This window comes from Sciurus vulgaris (assembly GCF_902686455.1).
Source record: "Sciurus vulgaris genome assembly, chromosome: 5".
Taxonomy (NCBI): Eukaryota; Metazoa; Chordata; class Mammalia; order Rodentia; family Sciuridae; genus Sciurus; species Sciurus vulgaris.
The window spans coordinates 164,930,372-164,952,468 of record NC_136465.1 but is presented as its reverse complement, the minus strand read 5'-3'; the positions used below and the strand labels follow the sequence as shown (position 1 = coordinate 164,952,468).

The window sequence follows — 22,097 nt, the reverse complement described above, 5'->3', positions numbered from 1 at the left end:
CTCTGTGAGCCAGAAAACTTCACCTAGTTCTGTAACTTAAAATCTTGAATCAGACTGTACCTCTGTGCCCAAACCCCCACTCTAGGTTAAATCCCACCGATTGCTTCCTGTTTGCCTTAGAAGAGAATTTCCAATGTTCCCAGTCTAGAAGGCCCGAGAGGACCCCACCTGCCTGCCTTTCCCCTTGGTCCCTCCCACCGCCTGGCTTACTCATGCCCCTGCAGCCATATGGGCTGCTGATCCTGCCAGCCTCCCCAGGGCCTTTGCCCGTGCTGCATAGAAGGCTCTGTTCCTTTTGTTCCCACCTCCCCCTCTTCATGTCATTGGAGTCTTTGCCTAATTGGTACTTCCTCAGACAGATCTTCTCTGACTTTCTCCCCTCCACCTGCCCCCCCCCCCCGCACAACACACTCAGATCATTTATGTCCTCACCACCCCACCCCCATTTAATGTCCATGGTGAAATAAGGACAGAGTAGATGGTATGTTTGCAAATCAAACCAGAATGTTCTACATATAAGCATGCAGTGACTCCTCTGCCCTCATTCACCCATACTAAATATGCATAATGAAGTACAGATCACCATTCTCTAGTCATGCTGGGTCAACTCGGTCCCTGCCATCCTTCCATCATCTTCACAAAGTCCCAGATTTAGAAAAAAAAAAAAAAAAATTCCTGCAGGTATCTTTAGATAGAGATTTACATACAAAGAGAATTGCTGTGGTTTGGACAGCCCCTCTAAAACAGGTTGAAATTTAGTTGCCCCTGTAAGGGTGTTGGGAGGTGGGCCCTTTAAGAGGCTGCCCACATGACGTGACGGATTAAGGCTGTCACTGAAGCGCTGGACTAGTTATCTCAGGACTGGGTTGTTATAAAAGCAAGTTTGGCTTCCTAGTTTTCTTTTGCTCCTGCGTCCTCTTTCATATGCTCTCTCACCGTGTCACCGCGTGATGCCCTCCACCATGTTATGACACAGCACAGAGGCCCTCACCTGATACCAGCACATTGAGCTGGACTTCCCAGCCTCCAGAACTGTGAGAAAATTTTCTTTATAAATTACCTGGTCTGTGGTGTTATGTTATAGCAACAGAAAACAGACTAAGACAAGAATACACTGGCGCTGTTCTGTTCCTCACTGCCAGGCATTCCTTTCCCCTGGTCAGCCTTGAGAAGAGGTGGGATTGTGAAAGCACACACGCAGGGTGTGTTTCACTTCTTCATTTTGAAATAGTTTCTTGAGATTCTGAACAGAAGGCTTGTGGGGGAAGTGTACAGAATTTAACCACAAAACTAGAAGGAAGAGTGGGAGGCAGGGGTGATAGGCCCATCCCTACGTCAGGGTCACCTGGCTTAGCAGGAGGATGACTAGATCAGAGGAGTGTGCTGGAGGAGTTGGGCAAGGCAGGACCCTATCTGTGTCAAGTGGGGAAGGTGGGGAGGCACAGAGGCTGCTGGCCAGTACCTGGAAGGACACCAGCCAGTGCCTGCAGATCACAGACCATCATGTAAAAGCATCCCAAGCCAAGTGAGTGATGAAGCCACCTTCTCTCTGTGTGCCTGTGCTGTCCATTGACCACAAGGGAGAAAGTGACATGTGTGTGATATGAAATTTATCTGAGCCCAATCAAAGTCTCCTCATAGCATGTCTCCTTATAAACTTCACTGATACCAAGACAGTATGGGACAGAAAGCCCCAGAAATAGGGGAGGTTGGGCACTGGAGAAGCACATGCCTATTACAAAAAAAAAAAAAAAAAAAAAAAACCCTGTGCTCAAGATGAATACAGTCTCCCACTTTGGTGCCCTGAGTGAGCAAATCCAAGTCTTACATTCCATTGTCAGGCCTGACGATGTCTTGACGTCATCATGGATCATGCTGCACATCCGAGGTGCACGTACGTACACAGACACACAGCGTGAAGGCCAGTCGGCTGGGCGGACCAAGGAAACTCAGTCCTCTCAGCACCCCTAAACCAACATTTTTACAACCATTCAGTTAATGAAATATTTTTGGATGCCCCCTGGGTGACCAGTCCCTGAGGAGGCTGAGATAAAGTGCACCCCGTCCTCAAGGATGGAGAAGCAACAGGCGCCTTCAGTGAGCTCTTCTGTTCCGACAGCCAGCTCTGGGCCAGACTCTCTGCCGGGTGGCCGACCCCCATCGTATCCTCCAATCTCATGGTGCTGCTGCTCTCAGGGCTTGTATATCCTGACTTAAAGGAGAATCTGAGCCTCAGAGGGTTTAAGTAACTTGCTCCAGGCCCCTCAGCAAGGGAGAGGAAAGCCAACGAGAAGTGGTTCCATCTTGTTCTTGCAAGAAGCAGCCCAAGGAATCAAAGAGAGTCATTTTCTCTTTTTCTGAACAAAAACCAAGGAGAAAAACTGAACATAACTCCTGCTTTTGTTTGTGTGGTTTGGTTCCTTTCCTTTCCTTTCAGCCTAAAGAGGTGAGATTGCCCCAGAGGGGAAGCATCCCACCTGCCGGAAGACTGAGGAGAGCTAAAGAAGCTGCTATCAGCTTCCCTGAGATTGGGAAGAGACGTGGAAGTCTCTGAGGGCAGAACCTGCAGCCAGAGATGGAGACAGCAAGTCGTGTACCTAGGGAGAATGTGCAGCCCCTTCAATGGCCCTGGCCAGTGACCAGCCAGGGTCTCCCCATCGTGGACCCAAGGCCAAACACGTGCCCCTAGATCTTGCTGAATGGCCTCTTTCCCAGGGATTCCTATGTTCCCAAGAAAGAATGAGCTCCCCTCCCCATCAGGCCCCCAAAAAAGGCATAACTACGAATGGGTTTCCTGCCAGCCCTGGCAGGTGGAGAACAAAGCCAGATTTATTTGCTTTAGAAAAATAAAGAAAACGTGAGGCTGCTCACACCCAAGTGTCTCTGAGCAAATCCGCACAGGTTCCAGCTGGTGCTGGGAATTTCACCCCAGCCGCCTTCAAAGACGCAGGGGCCCCGCCCCTTCGGGGAAGGTCCCTTTCGCTCTGGAACCAGCCCTTCTGGCCCCGCGTGGAGGAAGGCCCTGTGCAGCTGGCAAACGTGCGGTCATTAACCAGTGTGCCTGAAAGAGGATCGCCGTCGTTTACGTTTCGCCACCGCTCTCCATCCCCCCACGAGCCTTCCAGATTTTCTGTCCGTGACTCACCTCCGCGACTGCTGCGGGGCAGCTCCGAGGGGCAGGCGGGCCCGCAGCACACCGCAGTCTAGGCAGGGCATTAAAAAGGAGAACAGGACAGAAACCCACCCAGCTAATGACAAGTGGGACTCTCCCCGGCACACACAGGACAGCTGACTGCGTGCCTGGGCGGCAGAAATGCGATAAAACTCCCAAGTTGGCCCTTATATATTTTAAAGTCAGATTGCTCCGCCATGATCTCAGCCCTGCGCCCCAGCCAGGGGCCCTGAGCCAGACTTTGAAATATGACCTAAGTCGGGGCTGGTGACGTTTCTGGCAGGGTTCATACCCAGTCCGTTTCCCGATGAGGTCTCCCTTTGGTGAGGCCACCTGGCACCCGGGGCAGCCCCACGCTTCCTCAGGAGCAGTCGGCTCTTCTCTCCACGGTGACAGTTGTGCTATCTGCACTAGACGTTTGGCACTTGGCCACCCTGGCCCCGACCTCCTCCTGCAGCCCCCGTTCAATCAGCGATGTCTGCTCAGAGGCCCGAGCGTCTGGTGGCTGAGGACGCCTGCTTGGATTAAGAACCAATGGGGGCTTGAATTCCGTGTCTCTCCGTCACCAGCTGCATGAACTTGGGCAAGTAATTTAATGAGAGCCTCATTTCCTCATTTGTGAGGAGAGGAAGCGATACCAACCCCACACAGGGCTCCCGGTGGAGATCCATGCACACACAGTAGGGAAGGCGGTGGATTGTGGATTACACCCCACCAAGGACAACCGCTGCCGCCAGGGTGGAGCGGACACCATTTGAGAATCCTCCAAATTTCTAAGGGACTGGAGTGCCCTTCAGTGTCAGATGATTTATGGTTTCTGAGGGTTCCAGGCTTTGGGATCCTGGAATTGCTTTCTGCATGATGGTGACCGTTAGCTATCTACCTACGCATGGCCAAGATGTTTTGCAAAGATATTGTTAAGGAAGAGGAGAGGGTCCTGGCATCAGTTCAGACTCTCAAACTATGACATTTTCCTTTGGGAGTCAACATACAGAGCTCTGCAACCTGATTTCCCAGATCAGCCTGACTGTTTCCCTGTTCAGCCTGACTGGAGTCATAAGAACTCACCAGTGTGCCTGGTTTGGAAGACTCGACCAACCACTAAATGTTCAGCCAGGAACTCTGAGACCTAGATCTGATGTTTTCCAGCTGTGTGATCTTCAGGAAGCCATTCACCCTCTCTGAGCCCTATTTTCTTTATCTGCCTACAAGTTTATCACAGTGTATCTTCCATGATCAATGTAAGAATCAAACATAAAACCAGGAAAAAAATTTAAAAAGAACAGTATGTAATACTAAGTAAAAGGAACAAACCCGCTGGTACCGTGCACTCCCTTCCTGAGTATCTCAATTTAAATCAACAACTGCATGTGCAGGCATTGGGCTGGACATATTAAAAAGAAGGATTTTAGGGTTCTGTCCCCAGGAACCATTCAGGATAAGAAACTTATCCTAGATGCTATCTGAGAACTCCCAAGCCGCCATGCAGAAAAATCAGCATGAAGCTGACTAGAAACTATACTCCTCTCTGTCACGGGAACCAAACCCTCCCCCATCCCTGAAGAAGCTGATCAGGAAGCCTGTCATACTGCTGTGGTCCACCCACTCCTGGGCCACCTGGGATGTCACAGATGCACGAACCAGCACCTCCCTGGGTTCCACAGGAATGCCTTTTGCCTCAAGAATGTCATATTTGCTGAAAGTTGAGAGAATCCCCCCAAAAAGGAAACGTGTGGGTGACATAATTTTCCACCACCTGCCCTGTTGGCCCTGCCCACGCTCCCTGGGTACCACCAGAGTGATCACCTTGTGTTAGGCCACGTGTCCCACTCCACTCCTCCCTCCTGGCCCAGCATCTGCCACCAAAGACAACTGAGGAAAGACGTGTCCAAAGAACATGGGTTTCACCCATGGGAGTTCTCACACCAGAGTCTAAAAGCATCTAATTTCCCCAGTGACTTCGTGAAAGCACAGGAATCCCGAGGCCACCCAGCAGGACCCCAGCGTCAGAGAAAAGGTACAAGATTCCCCTACAAAGTGCTGAGGGGAGAGTCCTCTCCAGACCAGTCATGAGCAGCACCAGCAGGAACAGCCCGAGGAAAGCCAGGAGCCAGGGACAGATGGGATGCGTCTGGGACAGAGGAAGGAAGGTGTGAAGGGGGAGTGGGTTGCAGAGCCCAGAGCTCCAAATGCCAGCCGGAGGAGTCTGAGCTATTTGGAAAGCTGGATCTCTGAGCGAGCTACATGGATTGTAGGAAGGAGACAGCTGGAGCCAGAGACGCTGGAGAGGAAGTTGCCCTGACCACCCGAAACTCAGTCTGGTGCTGGCAGCAGGATGCGCCGTGGGAGCTGGAGAGGGCGAGCTCAGGTGGAGGGAGAGCTGGCTCTGCGTGGGGGGGTAAAGGAGAGGAGGAGCAGAGAGCTGGGGGTTCAAGCCTGAGTCAGGAGAAGATCGGGGGCCTGGGAAGGGGGTCTGCTTGAGAAGGAAGCAGCACACTGGGTCCAAGGTGGCCGGAAGGCTGGAAGAGAGCCCTCCTCCTGCCATTTGCCTCTGCTGGCTCCTAAAGACTGACCCTAGGGACCGAAGCAATGACCAAGACTGCCTGAGCCTCAGGTCTGTGTTCCTTCAGGTCCTCTGCTGCTGGTCACACTTTGGTGCCAAATGACACATGCTATGGAGGATAGAGCACCTCATTGTGTCCTTCACACCCTGTGAAGTGGGCAGCCTCACCCTCCCTGTCCCATGCGTAAAGGGACAGCACTGAGTCCCCAGCAAGCAACACCCAAGGTAGCCCAAGTATGGCTGCCGCAGCTTGGTGAGGACAGAGGGGACACCAACAACACTCTCCACGCTCCGTAGGGGAAGCTTAAAACAGCAACTCTCCGCCTGGTTGAGCCTGGATGTACCAAGGTTCCAGGAAGGGTTGGAGTTAGGGTCTCCGCTAACAATAAGGTTTCTTTGCCTTGTTTATTCCATGGACAGTTATTTCCTTAGAGGCCTCTCCTGGAGCAGTTCTAGAGCAGCTGGACCCTCAGCCTGACCTTCTTGGTCTCATCCCCACCTGGGGCATCAGTAGCAGCACCTCATTTTGACACCACTTCTCTGAGAGAGAATCCTAAGGAAGACAAAAGGACACATTATCCAGTGTCCAAGAAATCAACTTCCACAAGGCTCTAGAACATTCTAGACAGACATTTCTCTAGAAATCTTCAAAAGGACAGTCTCTGGGCATGCGATTGGTAGAGATCTGGACCACAATGGGAAAAAAAAAAAAAAAAAAAAAAGTTCCAATTTGAAGAGATTGATTTTTAAGTGGAAATTCTTCACCTTTCAGCTCGACTCCATAAATTGATAGCAAATGCCCCATTCAAGAATAGAAAAGAAAAAAAAAAAAAACTGTGATGGCTAGCACATATTTCTATCCCCACTATGCTGCTTCAGCCACCCCGTCAGGTCACATCGGACCACATAAGGAGAAAAAAAAAGGCAACATCTTTGAAAAGAAAGCTGAGAAGGCCAAGAAAGCCTGTAGTGGGGGAAGGCTGAGGTGGAGGAAGGAAACTGGGGAAAATGGCAGGCGTTCCCAAAGGAAGATTAGAACAGGCCCAGGGGAGGGCAGGCAGGGTGAGGGCCTGGTCAGGAGGCGGCAAGGGAAAGCAGGTACCTGGGGAAGGGGCCAGGTCCTCTCCTGGAGGGAGGAAGTTCCGATCAAGAGAGTCAGCCTGCTGCAAGAATTCAAAAACCAAATCTCAGGGTGCTAAGAACAAGCAGGACCCAAGGGCTCTGGTTTTTGTTGAATGCCCAGTGGGAAGAGGGACATCAGAGAATGTGGTGACCAGATGGATGGGAGACTGGAAAACCCCCAGGGGAGAGGGGAGACCAATGATCAGCCAGCCTCTGCTGTCCTCTTCTGCAATCCATTGGTCAGATTTCTAGCTCAGGCTCTGTTTGGACAGAGGTGTGGAGATGTCCAGGTGATCCTCTGGCCAGTTGTGTCTGGGCTACTAACCACCTGGAAGGCAAACGAGAGCCTCAAAACCACTAGCCAATCTAGAGTGCAGTCAGAGACCAGCAGGGTAGTTGTTCGTGGCCCAGAGGCCACGAAAACTCCTGGGACTCTTACCCCAGGCTTCTTCTGGAACAGAAAGGTGAGCTCTTTTTAGCCTGGCCTGATAGACCACAACTTTCCAGGACCAGCCTCCCAGTTGGGAAAGCCTAGCAATGCGTCACCCAGATTCCCCCATGCCAGTCAGACCTCGAGACCTGTCACCCCCAGTGCCACATTTTATTCATCCACTCCCTCCATCCGACAGACAGAGTGGGTCCGCTGCTTCACTGAGGCGCTGGGGTCTGGCAGGGCTGTTTGCACTGCAGCTCCGGCACCGCTGACTGTGTGTCTTGGACAAGTTACGCGACCCCTGCCTGAGTTTTCTCATCTCCTGCAGAGAGAGAAGAACAAAATCATCTCAATGAGTGGTGAAGATTGAATGAGATAAGGTATTCTGCCCAGCACCTGAGTACAGTAATACTCAGTAAACTGACATTTTTGTCCTTACATATTATTAGTATCATTGCTGCTGTTATTATTATTACTGGCATTAATCTCAAAACAATGTAAGGGGGGAAAGGTGCTCCCCGGCCCCCTGCGGAGATTCCTTCCCGGTGGGAGAGGTCCCACTTCACTCCTGGCTTCTCTCTGTCCCACCCCTGAACAGACAGAGCAATGGTTTTATTCTGATAAATTTGGAAAGAGAAATTGGGCAGGTGGCCCCAGAACCTTCCTTTTCTCTCCCTCTTGGGGACAAGCCTGCCCACAAAGAACATCTCCCACCGCCCTTCCTCCCAGCCCACCCTCTCACAGCTGCTGGGGCTCCCTATCAAGAAATCTACCAGCCTGCAGGCGGAAGCCACTTTCTCCAGTGTCCCCTTTATGGGTGACAAAGATGATGCTGTCTTTCAGTCTCCACGGCACATCTTTTATTTCACTCTTCAGTCAGTTCTGAACGCTGGTGAATGGAGAGGTGCTATTTATTGGGTGCCCCCCTCGAGTCCCCACAATTATAAATCCTGCTAGGCGTGTGCATAGCTGAGATTTGCTTCCTCGGTTCAATGGAACGGTTCAAAGGGAGAACTGAATGCAAATCCGTGAACTTTTCTCTTCCCTAGAATCCCACCAGCACCCCCATGGACATTCCAGACACTTGATGATCCTGTGATTTCTAACAGAAATTTACAGTTTCATTATGTAAAAGATGAAAACAGGGCTCCCTGCCCATTTGTTCTTCTTAACCCATCTCCCCCCTGGAGCCAAGGGCGGCAGCGTTCATTACCACGGCTTGCGTTTTGTTTAGATCGTCTGTCCGTCCCTGCTAAATGCCAGATCCTTACCAGGCCTTCACTCAGGAAAGGACTTCTTTCATGTGGTTTTCCTTTATGGGCTTCTAGGGCTGAGCCACCTCTGGTAAACTAAGCGCATCTTTGGCTCCCTGGTGACCAGGACAAGTTTCGATTGCGTGGGCTGACTCTTGTTTGGAAATGGTGATTGCATGAAACAGAGATGCTGAGATTAGCGGGCCAGAGCGTTCCAGCTCAATAAATCAATCCCCTTTTAATTGTGTCCCTGTCAGCCTACATTCTTCCAGAGACAGGAGGGCAGGGAGCTCGTTAGCAGAATGATTCCTCTCTCTCCTTTGTGTGCTGATTGTCAATTAGATTAAGCAATAGCAAGGGTATCTGCACTGGGCCTCCCTGGTCAGTCTCAAAAAAAAAAAAAAAAAAAAATGGTTCATCAATACACTGGAGTCCAATTTGGAACTTCTGAGAAAATTTCAACCTGGATATTCATCTCTGTGTTGACAAACAAATTCTGACCTCATTTGGTGAAATGACTGTCACACTCTACACATTCATAATGCCGTTAAGTTGAGCACCATTAAGTCCTTGGCTAATGTTCCCAGTAGCCTCCAGAAATTGTTAGACAATAAAGCTTCTATTGGGCATCTAGACTTCCCTTGTCCTGTTCTGACAACATGCTGACGGTAGCAGGTTGACTCCCACAGGATGGATGGCAAACACAGCTATGTTACTCACAAGAGCTAAACCCTTCTGGATATTGAACAGTGTTTGTTCTGAATGTGATCTGGTTTGCTTCTCAGAGTTTAACACACATGAGAATCACTTGCATCCTGTTAAAACTTAGGTTCTGATTCAAGATTTCTGAGAAAGGGCCCTACAGGCTGCATTTAGAACAAGTTCCCCGGGCCAGACTTTTGAGTAGTAAAGATCCAGAACTAACTTATATTTTCACCTGGATAATATTCAAAATCCTTAACAGTGTCTCCCAAGTCTGGGTGCTGTGGTCTAACAGACTGGATACACTATTTAAACCTGCCTATATCTCATCTGTAACTCACGAAATAATGTATGTAAGTACTTAACAACAGTACCCAGCTCATGCATCTAATAAATGGTACAGTTTATCTACATCAGTACCAGGAGCATCTACACCAGAGGTGGACAAGCTATAGCCCACCGTCAGATCTGTCCCAACACCCGTTTTAGAAATGGTTTAATCAGAACCTGGGCACGCTTGTTTATTTCCATCTTGTCTCTGGCTGCCTTTACACGGTTTACGTCAGAGTTGACACATTGCAGCAGAGTCCATATAGAGTCCAAGGACTAACATGTTTGCCGTTTGGCCGCTTACAAAAAAACTATACCAACCTGTGATGTCTATTATTTATTCACCAATTAAGGTGTATCCAATACTTATTGTGTACTGGGTCCTGGGGATGGTGAAGCTTCTTCCCCTGAAAGATCTCAGCCTCTAACACGTATTTAATTAATTCCTGTGAGATCCCCCACACATACCTGCCACCAGTCCTTCATCTTTAAAACGGAGATCATAATAGCATCTACTGTGGGCTTACTTACTGTTACTATATCCTAAATTCTTGGAACAATACCTAGAAAATATTAAGTATTCAATAAATGTTAACCACTGGTATCATTGCCCTTGTAGGTGTTTTCACCCAATTTTATGCCCATGAGCAAGAATTATTACTGCTATTTTATGGAGGTAGAAAATATTAACGGTCATGACCTTGCTCTGGTGAGTCTACAGCCTTCCTACTTAGTCAGACTCTGACAATCTGGCCCAGAACAGACCTCTAGTTTAATACAATATGATGCTTAAAATCTCTCCAATGCTAATGCTACTAAGAGGGCTGGCAGAGGCAGCATGTGGAGCTCATGATCATGAGCTATGATCTCTGCACACACAGGTGTGGGAGGTAGGCTTCCAGAGGTACTGTCACGCAGCGAAGCGATGGAGCCAGGACCGAGCCCAGGACCGAGCCCAGGACCCACAGACAACACCTGCACTCACCTGCAAATATCAGAGAATCAGTGGGTTTGCAAAAAACATTTCAGATGTCCTTTCAGATAGCAGATGTTATTCTAATGCTCAGATGCAGATGCCACACTCGCATGAATCATCCAAAACCTTCCCAGGCCCCTGGTTTGCTGACAGCAGATGAGGCAACGCAGAGTTGCATTGGCATCTCTTCCCAGGAGAACAAACCAGAGCCCAAAGGCAAAGGAAAGTCACCGCTATTTAAAGGGCCAAGTGATCTGAGGTGAACAGCATAAGCTCTGGGTTCTGATCCCAGTCAATGAATCTACTGATCTTTACCTGAAGCCATGGTGCTAAGCCTGGACCCTGTGAGCACAAGTGACGGTAGCTGTTCAGGTTACATGTAGGGTGGTAGGATGGGGAGCTTTCAAGACACAGAGACCAAGGTTCAAATCCCAGCTCAGTCGTGGCCAGCTGTTTCTCCAGCAAGTTCCTGTCTCAGGACATTGGCTCATTTTCTGTACAAAGGGGACCGTGACAGTGTCACATTTATAGGATCATTATGAAGATTAATTGACAGAAAGGATGTCACATAAGGAGCCGGGACAGAACCACTATGCGAATCCACAATAAGGACCATTGTCATTATTTCTACAAGCCAGTCCCGGCTTTGGATAGGTCTCCACTAAATGTTACTTCCGTTCTCATTTCCTTGATATAAACCTAATGAAGACAGAATCCACAGGTCTTTCCCATCTTATATCAAACCTTCAACTCTTCTTTAAATTTTCTTTGAAGCTTAACTTCATGGCAAAAGAAAGCAGATTTCTTCTAAGAGTAAATGGAATGAAAACAGGTTGCTGCAGGACCATATGTTAGAATCCCATTTACACACTGACTTACATTTTTTGTTTAGACATTACTTTCATTGTTTATTGATCTTTATTCAGCTAGCAAATCCTTACTGATAACCTACTGTATGCCTAGCACTATTCTCAGTACTGAGAATGCAGAATCGAAGAAGGCTAATGCAGGCTACCCCGGTGGCTTTGACATTGCAGTGAGGAGGGACAGGCAGTAAGCATGTAAACAAGAAAATTGTGTGGCTTCTCACTGTGGCTTGTGCTCTCAATAAAATACAGAAAATGCCACAATATTATTCTTCTTTGTGACTGAATAATATTCCATTGTGTATATATACCACAGTTTCTTTATCCATTCATCTGTTAAAGGGCATCTAGGTTGGTTCCACAATCTACCTATTGTGAATTGAGCTGCTATAAGCATTGATGAGGCTGTGTTACTGTAGATGCTAATTTTAAGTCCTTTGGGTATAAACTGAGTAGTGGAATAATGGGTCAAAAGGTGGGTCCATTCCAAGTTTTCTGAGGATTCTCCCCACTGCTTTCCAGAGTGGCCGCACCAATTTGCAACTCCACCAGCAATTAAAAGTGTGCCTTTTCCCCCACATCCACTCCAACACCTATTATTGTTTGTGTTCTTGATAATAGCCATTCTAATTGGAGTAAGATGAAATCTTAGAGTTGTTTTAATTTACATTTCTCAATGGAATATTATTCAGCCATAAAGAAGAATAACATTATGGCATTTACAGATCAATGGATAGAACTGGAGAATATCATGCTAAGTGAAATAAGCCAATCCCCCAAATCAAAAGCCGAATATTTTCCCTGATAAGTGGATGATGATACCTAATGGGGGTGGGGGAGTTGGGGTTGAGAGAAGAATGAAGGAACTTTAGATTATGTAGAGGGAAATGAGGGAGGAGGGGGCAAGGGTATGAAAGATGGTGGAATGAGACAGACATCATTACCCTGTGTACATGTATGATTGCACGAATGGTATAAGTCTACTTCATGCACAACCACAGGAACGAAAAGTTGTACCCCGTTTGTGTACAATGAATCAAAATGCAGTCTGTAAAAATTAAAAAAAAAAGGAAAGTAAAAAAAGAAAAGAAAATAGAGCAAGCCAGGAATAGTTGTGCATGCCTGTGATCACAGCAGCTCTGGAGGCTGAGGCAGGAGGATCAAAAGTTCAAGGCCAGCCTGAGCAATTTAGTAAGGCCCTAAGCAACTTAGCAAGACCCTGTCTCAAAATAAAAAATAAAAAGAGTTGTGGCTCTGTGGTTAAGCACCCCTGGGTTCAATTCCCAGTAGAAAGAAAGAGAGAGAGAGAGAGAGAGAGAGAGAGAGAGGAAGGGAGGGAGGGAGGGAGGGAAGGAGGGAGGGAGGGAGGGAAAGAGAGAGAGAGGAAAGCAGTTTGAGGTGGGAGCAGAATTGACTTTGGACCATGAGGCCATGGAGACCCTAAATGACAGAGAGAAGCAAGGCAGGCAGAGATGGAAAGAGCATCCTGGGCAAGCGAATGGCCAGTGCAAAGGCCAAGGGGTGGAGAAGAACTTGGTCTCTTCTAGAAACACACAGGTGCCCTGTGGCCAGAGCAGCAGTGGGAGCAGAGGAGATTCGGCAGCTGAATCAAGGAGTGAGGGGCAGGCACCTGGTCACTGAAGACAAGAGCTATGAGGAGTGTGGACCGTTCTCTCTCCGGGTAGTGAGAAATCACTTGAGGGTTTCAAGTAGGGAAGGGCCGTGATCTGATTTTACATTTAGAGCAGCCGCCTTGGAGAGAGGCCATTGGAGCAGTGAGACCTGTGAGGAGACCAGCACGGGTCGAAGGAGCCAGTGGTGCCCGCGGGGCAGGCAGCGGGGAGAACAGACTGATTCAGGATGCAGGTTCCAGGTGGAGCTGACCCGCCTAGTTAGATGAGATCATAGAGAAAGGAACCTGTCACGGGCCGCCAATCCTAACGTGTGCGCCCCTGGACCTCTTGATTGAGACTTGGATGTGGTCCGTTACAGGCTCTGTTAACTCTGATCTTGACCTAAGTTAGGAACTTCAGAAAAACCAGTTTTCAGTGCTCAGCAGTTACTTCAAGCAGGGCTGGCCTAAAACAAGAAGGGCCCCTGGAGATATCTGCAGGCTCCGGGGCACCCCAGGTGCCTGGGTGCCACCCGACAGGTGCAGGTCAAGTCTCCTGGTTGTGTCTCCACCTGGGAAGACACCCGCCCCCCTCGTAGACAGCATGACGCAGTAGAAAGAGCAGAAGGTGCAGCCCAAGGGGCTGGATTCTCACCTGAAAGCTCCTCACTCAGCAGCCGGAAGATCCTGGTCCAGGTGCTTCGTCTTACTGAGCCTCAGGTCCTGAACGAACACGCCCTGTCCAGCGCAGTTATTGCCAGGCAAACTCTCACCGTCTGACATCTTTGCACTCAATAGCCTGTGACCTGGGGAGCTTTCCCAGATTTCATCAGGACCTACAGCAGGTTTCAGAGTAAGGTAAGTGTCCTAGGCCACCACACCCTCCTTCTTCACTTGTGCTAGCCTGGACCCTCCAGGAAGCAGCCATCAAGATAAAACTCAATAGCAAGAATTTTATTAGGGGAAATGGGAAATGAGAGAAAATGGGAAGGGAAGCCACTTGACCCCATATTAGGAGAAGGAGCAAGGTCAGTAGGAGCATAGAGAATGATGAGCTATCCAAGAAGGGTCTAGCAGGGAGCTGTCAAGCCAGATTGACCCTCAGAGAGGTCCCATGCTTTATGACCCTGCGTCCTGTCGCTGGCTGAGAGCCACGTTGGGGAGGCATGACTTTGACACGGTCACCATGATGAGTTTCAGAGGCCTGAACCATGCATGACTTTCCCCATGGTCAGGGAGGTGGGAGAAGCAATCTCATGGATGCCATGCTTGTTGGATCCCAAAGAAAGGACATGAGTTCCTTTGTTTTTAAATGGTGCTGGGAAAACTGGAAATCCATGTGCAGTAAAATGAAATTAAACCCCTATCTCTCATCCTGAACAAAGCTCAACTCAAAATGGATCAAGGACCTAGGAATTAGACCAGAGACCCTGAACCAAATAGAAGACAAAGTAGGCCTGAATCTTCATCATGTAGGCTTAGGATCAGAATTCCTTAAAAAGACTCCCAAACACAAGAAATCAAAGCAAGAATCAATAAATGGGATGGATTCAAACTAAAATGCTTCTTCTCAGCAAAGGATACAATCAATAATGTGAAAAGAGAACCTACGGAGTGGGAGAAAATCTTTCCCACACGCGCTTCAGATAGAGCACTTATCTCCAAAATTTATAAAGAATTTACAAAACTTTATACCAAAAATACAAAGAACCCAGTCAATAAATGGGCCAAGGACACATTAAAGAAGACATGCAGGTGATTAATAATTACATGAAAAAATGTTCAACATCTCTAGTAATTAGAGAAATGCAAATTAAAACAACTCTAAGATTTCATCTTACTCCAATTAGAATGGCTATTATCAAGAACACAAACAATAATAGATGTTGGTGAGGATGTGGGGGAAAAGGCACACTTTTACATTGCTGGTGGAGTTGCAAATTGGTGCAGCCACTCTGGAAAGCAGTGTGGAGAATTCTCAGAAAACTTGGAATGGACCCACCTTTTGACCCAGTTATATCACTCCTTGGTTTATACTTAAACCTAGGACTTAAAATTAGCATACTACAGTAATGCAGCCACATCAATGCTTATAGCAGCTCAATTCACAATAGGTAGATTGTGGAACCAACCTAGATGCCCTTTAACAGATGAATGGATAAAGAAACTGTGGTATATATACACAATGGAATATTATTCAGCCATAAAGAAGAATAATATTATGGCATTTGCAAATATATGGATGGAATTGAAGAATATCATGCTAAGCGAAATAAGTCAATCCCAAAAAACCAGAGGCCGAATGTTTTCCCTGATAAGTAGATGATGATATATAATGGGGGTGGGGGATGAGAGAAGAATGGAGGAACTTTAGATTATGTAGAGGGAAATGAAAGGGAGGGGGGTATAAATGATGGTGGACTGAGACAAACATCGTCACCCTATGTACATGTATGATTGCACAAATAGTGTTAATCTACATCGTGCACAACCATAGAAATGAACAGTTGTACCCCATTTGTGTACAGTGAATCAAAATGCAGTCTATAAGAAATTTTAAAAAATATTTTTTTTAAAAAAGGCTTTAGTGGTAAAATTATAAGAAATCAAGCAGTAGATACCAACGTTTGGATTCTCACCAAGTTTCTCTCCTATAAGACCCTGCTCTTAGGGGTTTGACCTCCTTTCCACAGAAACCTGTGGCATCTCTCCTACCCTGTGAGAGTTGGAGGAGTAAATTTTGCTCTTATTTTTCCTATGAATTGGCCCATGAAATAGGAATTTCCTCAAGCACTATGGGTTGCTCAGGCCACTCTCCTTACCCCGCCTGTTGTGCCTCCTAGAGCAGGAGAGGCAGTTTTTCTCCTTGGTGACTGGGTGGAAGCTTTCCTCCACTGGACAGCATTTGCCCTGGGTGGGCCCCAGCATAGAAAGGCAGGCCTAGAGCTTCCATTTCCCATGATGGGTGAGTTGTGCCCAGGGTAGCATCCTCCAGGGTGGAGATGGGGCAGGACTGAGTCCACAGATGTGACTCATCCTGTAAATGGGCACTAGGTTGGAGGAGCAGAAGTAGAAAGTCCACTTTCAGCCTCATTTCTAAGCCACATTCTCTCATCCGGCTTTGGGTAATTGATAATGGAATCCTTTTTTATTGCTTCTATTTCTCAGATGGATTCAAATCCACTGGCAGGAAGACGTCTAATTCATTAGAATGTCACATCTCCCACGATACCAGACCTGAGATGCTTGGATTATTTGCCAAGGATGATTTCTATTGACACCAATGATGGTATGTTGGGACCAGAGATGCTTCTAGAGCTTCTTCTCTAACCTCAACCTCAAGTGACCTGTCAGTGAGGGTCTTCGTTGTCTATGCCCATAATTACGCTCCTGCCACCTTCGACGGAACTTCGCAGGCACCTGCCTAGCCTCTCACCTGGCAGGCCTGGAGCCTTAGGAATACTGGTAAGAATAACATTCCCACAGGTACCCTCCCTCCTTCTCAGTCACACACAGGCCCCTCCCTGAAGGACGGCAGTCAGTCACATCTAAGAACCGCAGCTATTGGTTTGCAACGTCCCTACCCGGGCATGGAGATCACAGAATACCCTCCGAGCCAGCCACACCCTTCCTTCAGGGAGGACTTTGGCATCAGTGCTCAGTTCTTCCTTCCCCAAAGTGCTGCCACCATCCTGGTGACCATCACAGGCACAGGGGTAACCCACTCCATCCCTCGACCTTCATCTCCACCTTCCTTCATGTCCTCCTGCTCCAGCCACACCTCCCTGTGGCCACACCCCCTTCTTCCTGCTCCAGCCACACCTCCCTGTGGCCACACCCCTTCCTTCCTGCTCCAGCCACACCTCCCTGTGGCCACACCCCTTCCTCCCTGCTCCAGCCACACCTCCCTGTGGCCACACCCCTTCCTTCCTGCTCCAGCCACACCTCCCTGTGGCCACACCCCTTCCTTCCTGCTCCAGCCACACCTCCCTGTGGCTACACCCAAGCTTGACTTCAGGAAGGGCAACTCCACCTCTGAAATCCTAAGATTCAACAATGCACCTTCTCCTCAGTGCTTCCCATTTCAGGAAGTATCCACGGGTGGCACACGGATGAGTTGATCGAGAGCGTCCCAGGGTGTTAATCACATGTGAAGATCCCGGACCGCACTTCAGACCTACTGATCGGAAACGCTAAGACACTCAGAAATCTGAATTTTTACAACCCCCTAAGTAACAGAGGTCTACCTTATGATTTGAATATAAACCTTGCTGCTGGACCACTGGCAGCTTATTTGATTTGATTCATTTACTTGTTTCAGTACTAGAGATTGAACCCAGGGGCACTTGACCACTGAGCCACATCCCCAGCCCTTTTTATTTATTTATTTTATATTGAGACAGGGTCTCGCTAAGTTGCTTAGGGCCTCGCTAAGTTGCTGAGGCTGGCCTTGAACTTGCGAACCTCTTGTCTCAGCCGCCAAGTCACAGGATTACAGGTGTGAGCCACCACATCTGGTTGGCAGCTTATTTTAAAACTAACATGGTTTCTTTATTTCTTCTTCCTCTTCCCCTCCCCATCCACAAGATTAACATTCTTCCTGTCCTAAGTCAAGTTATCTTCCTTTCCATTCACTGCCCACACAAAAAAAGAAACTCTGGACCTAGAAACTGGAACTACAGCTCTTTCAGATAGAAGTTAAACATTAATTAGATCAATTGATAATGAGGCCAGGAAAACAGCCTCCATATGCCCCCTTTTAAAACCCTCAGAACCCCCTGGCAGTTAGACTAGCGGCCTCTGTACTGTGAATCTGTTGCTTTTCTCTTTTGCTAGCAAAGCAATAAAATACATCGATGTTTATAGCAGCTCAATCTACATTAGCTAGATTATGGAATCAACCTAGATGCCCTTCAACAGATGGATAAAGAAACTGTGATATATATACACAATGGAATATTATTCAGTCATAAAGAATAATAATATTATGGCATTTGCAAATAAGTGGATGGAATTGGAGAATATCATGCTAAGTGAAATAAGCCAATCCCAAAAAACCAAGGTCTAAATGTTTTCCCTGATAAGTGGATGATGATATATATTGGGGGGTGGGGTCTGGGGAGTGAAAGAAGAATGGAGGAACTTAGATTATGTAGAAGGAAATGAGAGGGAGGTGGGTATGAAAGATGGTGGAATGAAACAGACATCATTACCTTATGTACATGTATGATTACACAAATGGTATGAATCTACATCATGTACCTCATTTGTGTACAATGAATCAAAATGCAGTCTGTAAAAAAATAAAGAAAGAAAAAAAAAGCTTCTTTCTCCTTTTTCTCAAAACCTTGTCCTCATTATTTGATCACCATGGGGACAAGGATGGAGCTATGGTATCACTAGATGGTGTTCATGCATGGTTGAGCTTGAGGGCCACTATGCATCACTCTAGCCTTGGTGTTACTCTCACCACCTACACTGCAAATCCACAGAGCCCTTAGCTCTTGGATTCATCTGTTCCCTCTCTGCCAGACCCTCGTGTCTTCTCTTCCTTCCCATTCCACAGACACCATGGTCCACTACTATGACCCTCTTGGCAATTTTAATTTTGTTTCTCAACTGGTTTATCTTTACCCAGCAAAAGCCCAGCCCTTGGATGATCCAACTACTCACCTGTCCCATCAGAGCTCCTGATTCACATATCCTGTCAATCAAATTGTTCTCAAAAACCCAAATATTCCAGTCATTGTACACCATAATAGAGTTGCTGGATATGTGTTTTTAAAATTGCAATCATCTCTCCTTGCTGAGGTCATGGCTGAGTGGAGGAGAAACAGAAAATGATGATTGTGATATACTGTACTGAGCTTGACATGTGGCCATACATGTTCTAAGACTCTACAGATTCATGGAGGAGAGGACCCCAAACCAGTCTAGGGTGGTGCAAAGAGTCAGAAAAACCTGCTCAGAGGAGATGCTCAGATGAGTCTTAGAATACTGGTGACAGGTGGAGGAAGAGGTGCATCCCAGGTGTGTGGGAGCAGAGGCAAAGGCAGGAAGCTGCACAGTAGGTGTGAGACTGAAGTAATTAAGTAATTCAGGGCAGCCGTGAGGCGCAAAGTTCACTGCCCGGAAGGGCAAGAGTGTTTTCCGACCCCAAGCTCAGGATATATGGCCCCAGTGAGGTGGAATGTTCTGAACCAAGAATGTCTTAGAAAATATCAGAGATGATGTCACTAGTATACCAAAGAGTTGGGGCTCATCTGCCTCTTCTTCCATCTTTGTCCCTGTATGCTCCTCGGCCCCTTACTAAAATACACCAGAAAAAGAACTTGCCAAGGAAGATTCTGGAAGACTCTTCTCAGGTCAACCCTCATAATTACTTGAAATAGCAAAAAGAATAAAAATAATCTAAGTATGCATCAATGGAGACTGATAAAATCAACTAGGGCACATTCAAAACAGTGATCTTTCAGTATCCTGAGGTAACTGGTTCCAGCATATTCCATGGATACCTAAATATGATGGCGTAGCCTTTGCTTATAACCTACACAATCCTCCTATGAACTTCACATTTTCTCTAAATTATATATGAAGCATAACATAATGTGAGCACTAAGTAGATAGTTATTGTACTGTATTACTCAGATAACAATGGCAAGAAAAACTTATATGTTCAGTACAAACACAATTTTTTTCAAGTATTTTTGATCCACTTTTGGTTGAATTCACCAATGCAGAACCTGGGAAGACGAAGGCATTGACTGTTCTCTATGCCATCACATCAGACTTCATTTAATGCCTATTATATGATAAAGTCATCACAACCTAAAGTTATTTTCAATAATGTAATACATTCATTCAGAGTGACTTCTACGTCAAAAAATAAGGCAACATAGGTCTACTAATGTAATCTAATATCTTCATAGAACAAATAAATGGAAATACATGGTCAGGTACCCAAGGCAAAGCCAGGTTGATGTTTCAGAAGTGCAATCTCATCTTGCCTAAAACCCTCCAAAGTCCAAACTCCATCTGGAGCCCAAGGCCCCTTTCCCATCCAACCCTTGTTTGTCATCTCTTCCTTCCAGGCCTCTGTGTATGCTCTTCCTTCTCCTGAAAAGCCCTTCCCCATTCCTGGACCTGCTTGACTAGCTCAGCACATCCTTCAAATGCAACTTAGGTGTTACCGACTGTAGGCAGCCTCCCTTGACCACTACCATCTTCAAGTCATACCTGGCTCCCGCTCTAGAAACTCCTAGACTGTCTTCATCACATACTTCACACACACTGGAGTGGTGTGTGAACTCCACAATGGCATTCCATGCTGTGCCCCCCCCACACACACACACACACACGCACGCACACACACACACACACACACACACACCTGTATTAGTTATCTATTGCTGCCTAACAAACTATCCCAACATGTGTTGGCTTCAAACAACAAGCATTTATTATCCTAGGCAGTGTTTAAGATTCAGAAGATCAGGAGTATCTTACTTATGTGTTTCAAGTTCAGGGTCTCAAGGTGGCAGCCATCCAGATGCAATCCAGAGTCACAGTCACCTGAAGGCTTGACTGAGTCTAGAAGATCCACTTCCAAGAGGGCTCACTTCATGGCTGTGGGCTGGTGGCCTCAGTGTCTCACCACATGCATGTCTTCATGACATGACAGCCAGCTTCCCCAAAAAGAAAACAAAGAAAGGAAACAGGGACATAACAGATTCAGTATCTATTTTAATCTGCATTTTATATGTGATGAAGCAGAGAAATCAGGCACCATGTCCAGGGTCACACAGCTAGTTTGTGTATAAGGAGGGATTTGAACACAGAAGCCTGGCTCTAGAACTACAGCTCTGAACCACCATGCTATCCTGCCTACCAAGGAAAGTCATTGCTGGATAAAAGAAGCTGCTGTTTTCCAGGGACCATGTGTTAAAACACGCTTTCCTAAATTAGCTCACTTCAGGTTCATTCATACCACATGCCGAGCACTGTGCTAGAAACTTGAGGAGCCATTTCAGTCACGCACACATCTACATCCACATTGCCCGCAGGGACAATCCCAAGACTCCAGGGGATCCGTGGCATGGAAAGAGAAGAGCAGCCGAAGTCCCTTGTCTTCAGAAAGCCGGCCTCCTGAGCCAGTTCCATGGGAAGGGGACCAGGTTTCCTGGGGAGGTCACATGAGCTGAGCTACCTCAGGGCTCTGGGGCCCACAGGTCCACATGGCCACTGCTGACTCAGGCTGCCTGCTGGCCCTCCGCACCCCTCCCGGGGAGATTAGGATGGGACCTGGGTGTGCAGGGTGAGGCTGACAGCTGCGGTCCGGGCCTGGTGATTTCACTGGAGAACCATTCCCCAGCTGCCTCCCGCAGGCTGCAAGAAACCTTGGAGGGAGACAGCACCCACCACCAAGGCGCCAGGCACAATGGCACCCTTGTCAGACGTCCCTCAGTGATCTCATGGGTCCAGAAGCACTGAGCCGTGTTCCCTGCCCCAGCCCAGCCCCACCCAGGTGCAGCTCCATGAGCTAACACTAATCCTCCACTTCAAACCCAGACCTTGACTCAACAAGAAGAAACTCGAAATATTCCCTCCAGATGACTTTTTCAACACTCTCTTCAGGCTCACAATCACAAGAGAAGAGCTTGAAGGCCCTTCCACTGAATTATTTGTTCCAGTTTGGAGACAGGGGTTGTTCATATTCTGAGTCCTACACACACTTAAAGGCAGTACTTTTTTATTTCATAAAACATTTTTCTAACCTTATGCAACAAAGGATCGAAGACATAGATAAAGACAATGCAGCAAGATAACATACATTAATTTGTAGGTAAATGAGAGAAATCAAGACTGGAACACTGTATGGAACCAGGAACTGGTTCACACATTAAACATATACATCATGGAATCCTTTATACTTGGTATGGCTGGCTTGGCTTTGCTGAAGCCAAAGTGAAGAAGGAAATCCAATAAAATTTTAAAAATAACTGTTCATTGTGGTTTTTGCCAATATATTTTACTTCAATAGTATTTTTATACGGTGTTCATGAGATTAG

The 22,097-nt window shown here is 47.3% G+C and overlaps 1 long non-coding RNA gene across 1 annotated transcript in view; it reads right to left on the bottom strand.

Annotated features, from left to right (window-relative positions):
* LOC306662792 overlaps positions 1-21,437 on the bottom strand; it is an 83,980-nt gene extending 62,543 nt beyond the window's left edge. The window contains exons 1-5 of the long non-coding RNA XR_013764251.1: positions 20,536-21,437; positions 18,703-18,847; positions 13,685-13,865; positions 8,562-8,697; positions 7,444-7,609 (exon numbers count right to left, since the gene is read on the bottom strand). This is a non-coding gene — a long non-coding RNA (uncharacterized lncRNA). The remainder of the gene's footprint in view (positions 1-7,443; positions 7,610-8,561; positions 8,698-13,684; positions 13,866-18,702; positions 18,848-20,535) is intronic.
* Between the last annotated feature and the right edge of the window lie 660 nt (positions 21,438-22,097).